The sequence below is a fragment of the Podarcis pityusensis genome (genome assembly GCF_964106645.2).
Source record: "Podarcis pityusensis genome assembly, chromosome: 3".
Taxonomy (NCBI): Eukaryota; Metazoa; Chordata; class Lepidosauria; order Squamata; family Lacertidae; genus Podarcis; species Podarcis pityusensis.
Window position 1 is genome coordinate 27,554,607 of NC_138026.1, and position 13,086 is coordinate 27,567,692.

At 43.8% G+C, this 13,086-nt stretch overlaps 1 long non-coding RNA gene across 3 annotated transcripts in view; it reads right to left on the minus strand.

The window, feature by feature from the left end:
• The window catches only part of LOC308473719, a 146,773-nt gene that overhangs the window by 83,405 nt on the left and 50,282 nt on the right, over positions 1-13,086 (minus strand). For all 3 annotated transcript variants that reach the window (XR_013984242.1, XR_013984243.1, XR_013984244.1), the window contains exon 2: positions 9,200-9,343. This is a non-coding gene — a long non-coding RNA (uncharacterized lncRNA). The remainder of the gene's footprint in view (positions 1-9,199; positions 9,344-13,086) is intronic.

Genomic DNA, 13,086 nt, shown 5'->3' on the forward strand with positions numbered 1-13,086 from the left:
ACACACACATCACTTCAACTCAGCTCAAATAATTATGCACAGCTCACTCATGCAAGTGTGGGACATTTATAAAGTTGAATAGATTATAATCCTCCTCATCTGCATACAGCAACATTTCACATATAGCTTAGGGTAATTAATGTTCTTGCAAGTTAAAGTGCTACCTAATTATTTTTCTTTTCCTGTCCTGGAGGGAAAGAAGCAGAAATTGTTTAATTTATGAATACATTTTTTGAAAAATCAGGTCAATGCCAAACAATATGATGTTCAGTTAGTTCCTTGACATTACACTTTTTTTAAAAAAAGCATTTGTAACTAAAGACTTACTTTCTGCCACTCAACCCTCAACAGTGTCTTTGTCAACATGCTACTGAAACACACCCTAGAGGGACCTTTTTCATATTCACAGACTTTTCACATTAAGGCATTATCATACTCAAATGAAAGTGAAACTTTCTTTGAAAGTGAAACTTCAGTAAATGAATGCAAATAGAAAACCTGCAGCCTCCACAGGAAGAAAATTAGTGCTATATTCTTCAGGGATTTGCAGATTTCTGAATAGGTTGCCAGTGGGTGGAAGGGAGCAGGAAGGGGAGCACAGAGAGAATTGCAATAAAATGGTCAGTGCTTTTTTTGTGGGTGGCGCTAGTCAGCATTTTATTTGAAATACAGTACACAGGGAAGTGTGTTAAGTGTGGAGTGGACAGGGTCTCTCCACAGAACTGTTTGTCTGAGAGTCCGTTGAGCTATTAGCAGAGCTGGTGTGATTTTATGACATGCTTGCGAATATTCTATCTGCTCAAAGCGAATGTGACAGTATAGAATGCTCACACACATTGAAGCTCTGACAGACTGAGGACTACAGAGCATATGCCTTCAGTGTGTGAGTGAGAGAGACAGAGAGAGACAGAGAGAGACACTGATAGTGTAGTAGGAAATTAGTGAAAATTGATGAACATTAATTATCCCCCTTTTATTTACTGCCTCCAATTAGGATTACAGTTATGAGTACATGAGTGCTGGGAAAGAGAAGCAACTGTTCATTGCTGTTCCTGTTTCCACGATTAGCACACTTGTTTTGACTAGTTGTGAATATTGTGTGCAATAAAAAGGGAGAAGGGAGTTAAAGAACGGCAACTTCACATTCTTGCTTTACCAGCGGCGTCAGCCATGCATTCCATGATGCGCTGTGTGTGATTTAGCAAGGGAAAAGTCACACAGGACTGACCGTGCTAAACCTATTTCCTACAGTTAAGATAGCATGGGGCGGTGTTTAAGTGATACATGGAGCATTGCATTTCTGGCCCGTGTCCAATTTTGTGTGGGTTCATTCAGAAAGCCATCCCATCCTGTTTCCAAGTTAATCTGCAATCTTTTTAAACAAAAATGTACAGTCATACCTCAGGTTATAGACGCTTCAGGTTGTGAGTTTTCGGGTTGTGCACTGCGCCAAACCTGGAAGTATTGGGTTACTTCTGGGTTTGGGCTCTTGTGCATGCGCAGAAGGACTAAATCGCGCTTTGCGCATGCACAGAAGTGCCGAATCGCAACCCATGCGGCACTGTGGGTTGCGAACATGCCTCCCGCACGGATCACGTTCGCAACCCGAGCGTCCACTATATATTGAAATTCACATTTAATACTGATTGTATCACAAAATAAATATCTAAATATATATGTTAAATAATTGCACAGATTTCTAAACAAATTCCTTCCTAAAACGCATGTTTTAAAATGCAGTTTGGTACCTTACCCCTTTTCAGCTGACAACGATATTGCGAAACCTGAAGAACTGCAATAATGGAAGAAGGATAATTATCTGCTGAACATTAGTCCTCGGAGGTGCAAAACAGGGTGGTTCACATTGATATTCACATAAACTGACCCCTAGAGGTGGTAAAGGGTATATGAGTGGGTATGAGTGGAGAGGAAGCATTTTTTCACAACTACACAACTGACACATTAAAAAAACAAACCACACCATTATGATCTGTAATGGCAGCAGACAAGCAATCTCATCGCCCTCATACAGTGACACTGCCAACACAAACGATCACACAAGGGACCAGAGGTGCCATCTTGCACCCAAGATTTGGGGGCAGGGGGCGGTGTGTGTGCATGACATCATGTGCCTGGTGCGCATCACGACTTCCTTTCTCGCACTCAGGAGAAGCCAGCCACTAACCTGCACTGTGCTGTGCTTAGCTTGCCAATCGGCCTCCTCTGCCTATTCAACATTGAAGGGGCCCATCCTGTGCCAGCAGATTTTGAGGGGGCCGAAGACACCTCTGCCCCTAGGAGTTGGCATGCCTGATAGGGACCCTTTCCCAAATAATTATTTATTCACTAACAATATTTTTATCTTGTCATTCTTCCAAGGAGCTCGGGGCAGCATACATAGTATCCCTCTGTTTTGTTCCTCACAACAACCCTGTTGCTATAGCAATTGGCCCTGAGCTTCACAGGACCACAAGAGGCTGCCTCAGACTGAATCAGACCATTGGTCAATCTAGCCCAGTATTGGCCACACTGACTGGCAACAACGGAGCGTCTGCTTCATATGCCAAAGTTCCTAGTTCAGTTCCCAGCATCTCCTGATACAACTGGGAATATCCCTGTTGGAAACACTGGACAACAGTGGCCGCTCAGTGTAGACAATATTCAGCTGGACTAGAATTGTCATATTCCCAAAAGTGAAAATCCGGACAAAATTGTTCATCTCAAAGTTGTTGGGCTATTATTATTATTATTATTATTATTATTATTATTATTATTTGTTGTTGTTGTTGCCATACATTCGGGTTTTGCTGGACATTTTGCCAATTTTACCAAGATTTTACCAACGATCTGACTCAGTTTACACTGATAGATCTACACTGATCACAGTGGTGCTGTGGGTTAAACCACAGAGCCTAGGACTTGCAGATCAGAAGGTCGGCGGTTCGAATCCTCGCGACGGGGTGAGCTCCCTTGCTAATGGTCAGGGGTCCCTTTACCCCTTTACCTTAACTCTTAGAAAAAGAGTTTGGATTTGATATCCCGCTTTGTCACGATCTGAAGGAGTCTCAAAGCGGCTGACAATCTCCTTTCCTTCCTCCCCCACAACAAACACTCTGTGAGGTGAGTGGGGCTGAGAGACTTCAAAGAAGTGTGACTAGCCCAAGGTCACCCAACAGCTGCATGAGGAGGAGCAGGGAAGTGAACCCGGTTCACCAGATTATGAGTCCACCGCTCTTAACCACTACACCATACTGGCTTTTTGAGGGGATCATAAGCTGCCATGTGTTTTCCATGGGAGGGTAATTCCTAACCCTGGTGATTTAAAAATGCAGAGAGAAAGAGGGAGGCCGAGAAAGAGAAAGGGGGATGGGGTACTTGTAAAATGTGTATAAAATTTGGGGTGCTTTAAGATTCAGAAAGACAGCGGTTGCATTCAGAGAAAGTGGTGCTGTTCTGCAAAGTGTTGCATTGGTGGGAAACTTTGTGCAGCAGGTATGTAGAGTGCTTCCAGGTGGTTGTTTATTGTAAGATCGGTGTTCTTCATGCATGCAAGTCTCTTTTTTTGCAGTATCCATGCGGCATCATCAACATGAAAATGCCAGGCCATAGTACCCCCCCAACATTTAATCCAGATTTTGCCTGTCCTGGCAGCAGCAGCTCACACAGTGGAGTGATGCCACATAAATTACTTTCCAGCATCAGCATTGCTGCTGCTTACCTGGAAGGGTGAAGTGCCAGCTTTGGGGATGGCGCACTGAATTAGCCCTGCTTCTGCTTCCACACAAGCTCAACCTCTCTGCCATCACCTCACCCCTTTCAATGGAGGCTATTTCTGTAAGTGTGCCCCACTCAGAGAGCCATTTCTGCTTGTTGGGGAAAATCGGGTTTTGTTTTCTTTAAGCCCTGTTTCCAAGGATGCATTTGTGATATCACAATGGTCTGTTTGCAGATAACACCCTCCTCTGAAGGCACGCTTATCACAAATATGAATCTTGAGACACTGTTAAGCCATAGCTGTCAACGTTTCCCTTTTTTAAAGGGAAATTCCCTTATTCCAAATAGGATTCCTTGCAAGAAAAGGGAAGAGTTGACAGCTATGTGTTAAGCTATTGTAGGAATGCAAGAAGCTGACTTGTGTTTTTTCCCCTATAGCCTTTTTTCTATCAGTGTAAAGGTAAAGGTAAAGGGACCCCTGACCATTAAGGTCCAGTCGTGGCCGACTCTGGGGTTGTGGCGCTCATCTCGCTTTATTGGACGAGGGAGCCGGCGTACAGCTTCCAGGTCATGTGGCCAGCATGACTAAGCCGCTTCTGGCGAACCAGATCAGTGCACGGAAACGCCGTTTACCTTCCCGCCGGAGCGGTACCTATTTATCTACTTGCACTTTGACATGCTTTCGAACTGCTAGGTTGGCAGGAGCAGGGACCGAGCAGCGGGAGCTCACCTTGTTGTGGGGATTCGAACCGCCAACCTTCTCATCTGCAAGTCCTAGGCTCTGTGGTTTAACCCACAGTGCCACCCGTGTCCCATTTCTAAGAGTTAAAGTCATTTAAAAACCAGTGGTTACAATTCGACAGATTTATGTGTTGGTTTTCAGCCCAATGGAATCAATGGGTTCATGCACACTTAATTCTGTATATGTTTATAGCCTGTGACTATATAAAAAAGAAATGCTTTGTAGGGCAAAACCAAACAACAGGAGGGCTTACTGACAAGGGTGCATTTGATTCCTTGATTCTCACCAATTACAAGACAAGGCAGTGCTGTTACATTTCATGCCTGGGCGATGTCTCTCTGGAAAGGTGACAAAAAAACTTGCAGGAATATAAAAACGTACAGTTGCAGAAGACCCCAGAAAAGTTTTTGATTAATAGATCAATATGCCCTCAGTTTTTATGTCTTAATTCTAAGTCTTAATTTTACAAGACAAAAGATATGTTTTCCACAGCTAGTTATTTCCACACTGCTGAGTTTCATCAGCTTGTCCTTCAGCTGTACCACTGCCTTTTCTGATAGATGTTATAGCCGCCTACTCATGTTACAATATATGATACATTAACCAAAAATAAGTCATTTTAATTGGCTGTGTTTACCTCTTGGTTGGTATGACATATGGTTCTTATTTTCAGGATCGCCGTAATTTGTTAAAGAATATATTGCATGAAAAAGCACCCATTTGTGCCTAGTAAAATTTCTCTCGTCTCACTATGTTTCACATGCTCCTCATACCATACTTATTACCCAAAATAAAATAGTTTCAGGCCACAATCCTCTATACACTTACCTGGGAGCAGGGATGGAAAAATGCCAAATTCTGTCAATTTCTCATTTTCCCCAATGTTAAATTTGGTTCCCCACATTTCACAGCAATTCATGATTTATCTATCTATTATTATTTTTTACAAAAAGGACCCACATGAAAATTCACCAGCATTTTAGAGATAATTTCTCCGGATAAACACATTTTTATATGCAGTTGTGACTGGAGAACTTCGGACTGTAACATAGTGGTATAGCATTCTATCATTGATGCCATTCCAGTAGAGACCATCAGAAGGCTTTAGGAAATGTGAATAGAATTCCAAAATTAAGGACAGCTTAGGATATGCTATCCTTTGTGCTGTCAAGGATATTAGTGTATTTATGCTATTCACATAATTTGGGTGGGTGTTCAGGTGCACGTCTAGCTTTACGAGCACATTCATTTCTTCTATCTCCATTTTCACTAGCCCCTTTTATGTGGGAGTCCCTTTTGCTCTCATCAGCAACCTCGGTCACAATGGGGATTGGGAAGGGAAGGAATGCAGATTTGATTCAAGCAGAGCATTTGAATAAAGAAATTCACACAGACACAGGTTTTTTGTTTAAGGTTATTGGGCAAATTTTGGCCAAAACTTTATTGATGACAGGAAATGTGAGCCATATTGGCTTAGGCAAAAGACTATATTGGACTCCTGCCCCTTTTGCAGGAAGTCTGTAAGGGTAAACCACCCAAAGGGGAGCTGCTTCGGGGGAACCCGCCTGCATCTCTCCTGGTTTTCCAGAGGCCTGGCATGGCCTCAAGTGGACTTCAGACAGGATCCAGTCCCCGGATTCCTTTAACAGAATACCCTTGGACAATGGAGGGGCAGGCGATAAGCCAATGCCTAACCTTACAAAGTTGTGACGATTGCTAAGAGGTAGGACAAAACCAAGTAGCCAGTGCCAATTTGCCAAGTGGAAAAATTCCTACCCGGGCAACCAACCAAAGTCCAAAGCAAGGCCAGAGCATACCTAAATTAAAGGGAGGGTGGGCAGGTGCGTGACAGTGCGAAGCAGGTGCTTGGCACACGTTGCGCTGCCACTTTTAAACCCCCCACGATCACCCCACCCAAAATAATTGGGCAATAGCCCTGGGTAATCGTGGTGCCACCCTGGAGCGAGGCCGGGACCACATAACACCAGTCCTGAGAGATCTGCATTGGCTCCCAGTACGTTTCCAAGCACAATTCAAAGTGTTGGTGCTGACCTTTAAAGCCCTAAATGGCCTTGGTCCTATATACCTGAAGGAGCGTCTCCAGCCCCATCGTTGTGCCCGGACACTGAGGTCCAGCGCCGAGGGCCTTCTGGTGGTTTCCTCATTGCGAGAAGTCAAGTTACAGGGAACCAGGCAGAGGGCCTTCTCGGTAGTGGCACCCGCCCTGTGGAACGCCCTCCCACCAGATGTCAAAGAGAACAACAACTACCAGACTTTTAGAAGACATCTGAAGGCAGCCCTGTTTAGGGAAGTTTTTAATATTTAATGCTGTATTGTTTTTAACACTCGATTGGAAGCCGCCAAGAGTGGCTGGGGAAACTCAGCCAGATGGGTGGGGTATAAATAATAAATAAATAAATAAATAAATAAATAAATAAATAAATAAATTATTATTATTATTATTATTATTAATTACTCTACCCATGGCATGGTGGGGGGGCGGGTTGAGGGCCTGCCAACAACCAGGACCATCTATTAAGATAACCCCACTTATTCATGTCTATAGACCCATGTCCCTACTGAGAGAGCTGCATGCACTGTGGTTAATACGAGTACTTCCTGGCCCTGAAACAAAATGCACATGTGTATAAGCTTCCTCTGCTGAAATGAAGATGGAAACTCTCCTGAATGCACTGAGCAGAGGGAACACACTCCCCTCTATCTGCTTCTAGAATCCAATCAGGAACTCTGCTTCAGTTATTCTGATAACCACTGCATAAAATCCTAGGACCTGCCGAGATTCCCAGAGGTTTGAAGGTTAATCACCACGCCAGAATGTTATAGAATGGTGCTTTATCATTTATCAAACAGAAGGAAGGGCTTGCAGAATGCTACACGCCGCGGTGCTCTATGTAGAAGACCTCTGTTTGGCTTTTCGGCTTTTCAAAAATTCATTTGTGCCTTATGGTGTAACGAGCGTTGTTGACATGCAACGTGATTCAGGATTTCAGGAAAATAACCCATTAATATATCGGGACTTCAGGAATATAATCCATGAATCGTGTACATAACATGTGCATAACACGAACCATATAAAATTGTCTTAACACATGGAAAATAGAAGACAGCCTTCAAAAATATTGCCCTAAACTGGTGGTTTTCTAACTCAGAGGAGGTGTTTTTTTTTGGGGGGGGGGGGGAGTGGTAGGATTCCAGGTTCTTTGTGTTTTGTTTCTTGGACCTCTTGACTACTTAATCCAGATTGTGGTACTGTAAGTAACACATTTACAAAGTTTTACACAGCTCCCTAGCAGGGTTCCCAACACACACTGGCCATATTGTTTACCCTAGTTTAACAGTTAGGGATAGGGAGATCTGGGTACCAGCAAGACTTTTCTTAAGGAAAGAGTGCACAGTTGATTCAGTGTGCCTGGACAAAACAGACCTTGGCAAGAGAGCCGGCCCACCCATGAGGCGGACTGAAGCAACTGCTTTGAGCGGTGGAATGGGATGATGCCCCACCCACCTCTACCGCCACTGCAAGGGTCGTGCAGCAGCTTCCAGTGAGATCTCATCCGTGACCCCAGTAAGTGAGACTTGGGTGATGGAGGTGGTAGCATCTTCCCATTTCACCCCAGGCGGCAAAATGGCCAAGGCCACCCCTGCTTGGAAATTTACCAGGGGTTATATTGGACTGCAAGAAGATCAAACCTATCCATTCTGAAGGAAATCAGCCCTGAGTGCTCACTGGAAGGACAAATCCTGAAGCTGAGGCTCCAATACTTTGGCCACCTCATGAGAAGAGAAGACTCCCTGGAAAAGACCCTGATGTTGGGAAAGATGGAGGGCACAAGGAGAAGGGGACGACAGAGGACGAGATGGTTGGACAGTGTTTTTGAAGCCACCAGCATGAGTTTGACCAAACTGCAGGAAGGCAGTGGAAGGCAGGAATGCCTGGCGTGCTCTGGTCCATGGGGTCATGAAGAGTCAGACACGACTAAATGACTAAACAACAACAAAAATATTGCGCTTTGGCCAGAACAGTGTTTCTCAAACAGTGGACCTACCAGTGGGCTTTACGGCTACATCCTGCTCAGTGACTTCTAGCCTTTTGATTGACTCAATCTCAGCACCAGCAACTACTTGCATGCTGAGTAAAGATGGCCAGGAGACACGGAGATTAAGGGAAGGGAGAAGAGGATGTCTCCCTCCTCTGAGGAGAAGGACCAGACGAAATTAAGAAGTTGGTTATGATGATGACTGAAAATGGGAATAGAAAGGAAGAGGATGAGAGAGGAAAGGTGTTAAAGGAAGAAAAAGTGAAGGTAAAAGAACCAGGGAGAGTGAAAATGAAGACCTGCACTGGTGCCCTGGTGCTATTTTTCTAGAAAAAGTGGTGCCAGAACTCACCATGAACACCTCCCTTGTTCTCTTATAATGGCAATGGCAGCCACCTGAGAGAAGCTGGAACTGAATTCGGGTGAGCTGCAACTGAAAAAAAGCCCTGTCCTCGACACGTATGCCAGAGTTTCTCCTGCAACATGTCACAGATGCTCAAGCAGACAAATTCATGTGCAGAGTATAGCATTTGAAAACCATTGGTTTAACATATCTGGGTGAAATAGTTTCTTTCCTTGGGTCAAGTCTGATTTAAAGATAGGGTTAAGGCCTTTGTTGTGATTAACCTTCATGGTTTTTTTTAAATATAAATCATAATAATCCAAGTGATAACACTTAACCTACCACATAATGAGTTTTGGGAGCCTCCGTCAATTAGTGTGTCTGTAAATCCTGCAATATCAGGCACCTCGACTGCTGTGTACATGCCAAGTTTTCCATGTTCGTCACTGGCTTCATTGGATACTGTGAGCATTAACGTCACTGGCTCTGGAAAGACAGAATACTCCGCTTGAACAGAATATGCTTAATTGGAACTGCTGATTTATTGGCATGTTTCCAAGGGAACTAATTTGGCTTAATGAAGGTGAACGTCAATAAATGGTGTTTAATTAGAACAATATTATCAAACTTTCTACATAGTGGACGGGTGGTTAAACACTGTAATAAGCACTGGTTTTATCTTTGAAGAGTCCTGAACTCCGATTGACTTAAGGGATGTGCCAAAGGCTGGAAAAAATATATAGAAGGCATTCGTATTTTCGTTACGAAGAGTGCTGCTCCAATCCAAGTGAGCATACTTTTCATTATTAGTCTAAGAATAATTCCTCCTGCCTGACAAGGCAGACTGTTGCCGACTAAAACAAAATCAAAGGGACATTCCAGAGATTACATATAGAGCTTGTGGTGCCTTGCGCTCATTGGTAAATCTCATTTAATAAGATGCTGCTATTTTAAAAGGTTTGCTCTCTGCATTCACGTTTCAGTGAAGAGATGCAATCATGTTAATGCATTCCCATAAGCAACAGCCCTTTTTGCTTGCACAAAAGGGCATCTTTCCCCTCTCCTCTCCTCTCCTCTCGTCTCCCCTGCATCCTCCGGCACAGATTTTGGGGTGTGTGCAGAGAGGCTGAAGAAGAGAAACCAGAAGTCCTGTAGCTTAAGCTAATGTCCACCACACAAGTAGGTGGGCACCACTGGATATCACCCACACCTTGCAGATCAGAAGGTTGGCGGTTCGTAGAATGATGTTGGATAGAAATTAAGTGGTTTTCAGCTGTAATATTTTAAGGGAATATGAAAAATGGATTATTTATAGGTAAAAATTTAACGTTACAATATTTTAAGATTAAAGACTAGGATAAACAAAGAGGGTAAGGATTTGCTGAACCAACAAACTGAACTGGAATACAAAAAAGGGAGGCGTGAGGAGGTCCGGGAAACAAGCTAATGAAAAATAAGTAATGGAAAGATTGTGCTGTTTTTAACCATTTTTATTTTGTATTTTTTTCTTTTTTCTTTTTGTTTTGTAATATTTTGAAAATCTTAATAAATATCTTATAAAAAAAAACAACAGAAGGTTGGCGGTTCGAATCCCCACGACAGAGTGCGCTCCCATTGCTCTGTCCCAGCTCCTGCCAACCTAGCAGTTTGAAAGCACACCAGTGCAAGTAAATAAATAGGTACTGCTGCAGCAGGATGCTCTGGCTTCTGTAACGGTATCCCATTGCACCAGAAGTGGTTTAGTCACACTGGCTGCATGACCCAGAAAGCTGTCTGTGGACAAACACCAACTCCCTTGGCCTGAATGCAAGATGAGCGCCACCACCCCATAGTCACCTTTGACTAGACTTAACCGCCCAGGGGTCCTTTACCTTTTACACCCTGCGGAAGTGAGAGCAGGACAGGTTATTGACAAACAGGGGAATACATTGCACAACAGGTAGACAAGACCCACCAATGTGGTAAAGAAATGGGCAACATTTATAGTCCGGATGCAGGGAGAGGTGATGTGTATACATCAGGGCTGGCCCCACCGACAGGCAGAGTGAGGCAGCTACCTCAGGTGGTGGATACTGGAAGGCAGTGGGCTGGCAGCATCCCCCTGGTTATTCCCTATACAGTGGTACCTCTTACGAACTTAATTCATTCCGGAGGTCCGTTCTTAACCTGAAACCGTTCTTAACCTGAGGTACCACTTTAGCTAATGGGGCCTCCCGCTGCCGCCGCGCTGCCAGTACGTGATTTCTGTTCTCATCCTGAGGTAAAGTTCTTAACCCGAGATACTACTTCCGGGTTAGCGGAGTCTGTAACCTGAAGTGTTTGTAACCCGAGGTGTTAGTAACCCAAGGTACCACTGTATTGCCCTTTGATGCAGGCAGCAAAGAATATCCAATATGCTTCGGTGTGCTCTGTCTGCTTCAACCTGTGATTCACATTCCTAGCTATTCGGTTTAAGACAAAGCTATGTGTTCCCCCTTCACTACAATGGGGAACCTTAAAATGGCTGTAATGTGCTTCCCCTGCCTTTCTGGAAGAAGTAGAACAAATTTGCAGGCACAGAAGCCCCTCCAGCTGATGAAGCCTGCTGAATGGCAGACAAAAACTGTTATGTATTGAAGTTCTCACCCTGGCCACCAGGAGTATTGTGTATGTAGTTTTCACTCAGGTCCACGTCAGTTATTTTAGGCGGGAAACCCTGGGTTGTTGTTGCTACAATGTTGACAGCCGGCTGCCTATAAAAGCAGGCCGGCTGAGCTGTTTGCTGTTCAGTTCTGTTCCAGCTTACAAATAAAGAGCTGCTTTGGAAGAATCGCTGTGTCGTCTACTATGTCTACCCACTATTTAACAAAAACATTTAGGGGCTTTTATGTGTGAAGTGAATGGGATTTACTCTCTTCCATAATCCATATTAGATCAATACCTTTACCAGGCCAACTAAAACTCTAAGATCATACTGTATTAGCTTCATACTTTTGGAGGGTGTGGTGGCATTTGTCTCTCACTGTTTCTTACCTTAAAATAATCAAGAGGTGGCCAAGAGGGGCTTATTAGTGTGTGTGTGTGTGTGTGTGTGTGTGTGTGTGTGTGTGTGTGTTAAAAAAAACAACTAGCAGCTTTATATAGGCTGGTTTGGCTTTCTTAGAGCTTGCTTGTGTTGGGAGAGGCATTGCAAGGTGAGGCTGTCCTAAAAACTACCTGTGCAATGTTGATGAGTTCCAGAGGAGTTTTCTTTTTCCCAGTGGGTAGATTTTAAAACATTAATTGATACTTTTAACTTAAAAAAATTTTTTTTTAAAAAAAGTTAAAAGTATCAATTAATGTTTTAAAATCTAATTCCCCAATCATCCACTATTCAGCTTTAATAGACAAACAAACACCCAGAGCTCTTCAATGCTCCACAGGCAGAATTTAGACTGGAGGTCCTCAGGACTTCTTTTCAGCCGAAATTCACCGGAACTCAGTTCTGGCACCTCCCAGGTGAGCGCCATTGACATTCTAAGAGGCGTTCGTGGTAAATTCCAGCACCTCTTTTTTTTCTAGAAAAAATAGCACTGGGTATCCTAAGGATTCTTGTCACTCTGTGTCTCTCTTTTCCAATACCTTCTACTTTTCCATTCACTGTAGTTTTGCTATGGAGTTTCCTTACTACAAGCCCATAGCTCTGCAAGAAAAGAAAAGAATAATCCTAATACTACTACTACTAATAATAATAATAATTATATCCCACCCTCCCCAGCCAAAGCCGGGCTCAGAGTGGCTAATAACAGTAAAAATGGCACAGTTTACATAAAATCACAGTCAATTAATTAAAATACATTCTAAAATCAATTCAGAATCAAATTAATGCCAACCATTGGGCTAGAGTTCTATGAGGATTACAGAAGGGGGGGGGGGGTCAGACTGTGCCTTGGCCAAAGGCCTGGTGGAACAGCTCTGTCTTGCAGGCCCTGCAGAAAGATCTCAAGTCCCGCAGGGCCCTAGTCTCTTGTGACAGAGCGTTCCACCAGATCAGGGACATGGCCGAAAAAACCCTGGCTCTGGTTGAGGCCAGCCTAACCTCCCTGTGGCCCGGGATCTCCAAGATGTTTTTATTTGAAGACTGTAAGGTCCTCCATGGGACATACCAGGAGAGGCGGTCCCGTAGGTACGAGGGTCCTAGGCCATATAGGGATTTAAAGGTTAAAACCAGCACCTTAAACCTGATCCTGGACTCCACCAGGAGCCAGTGC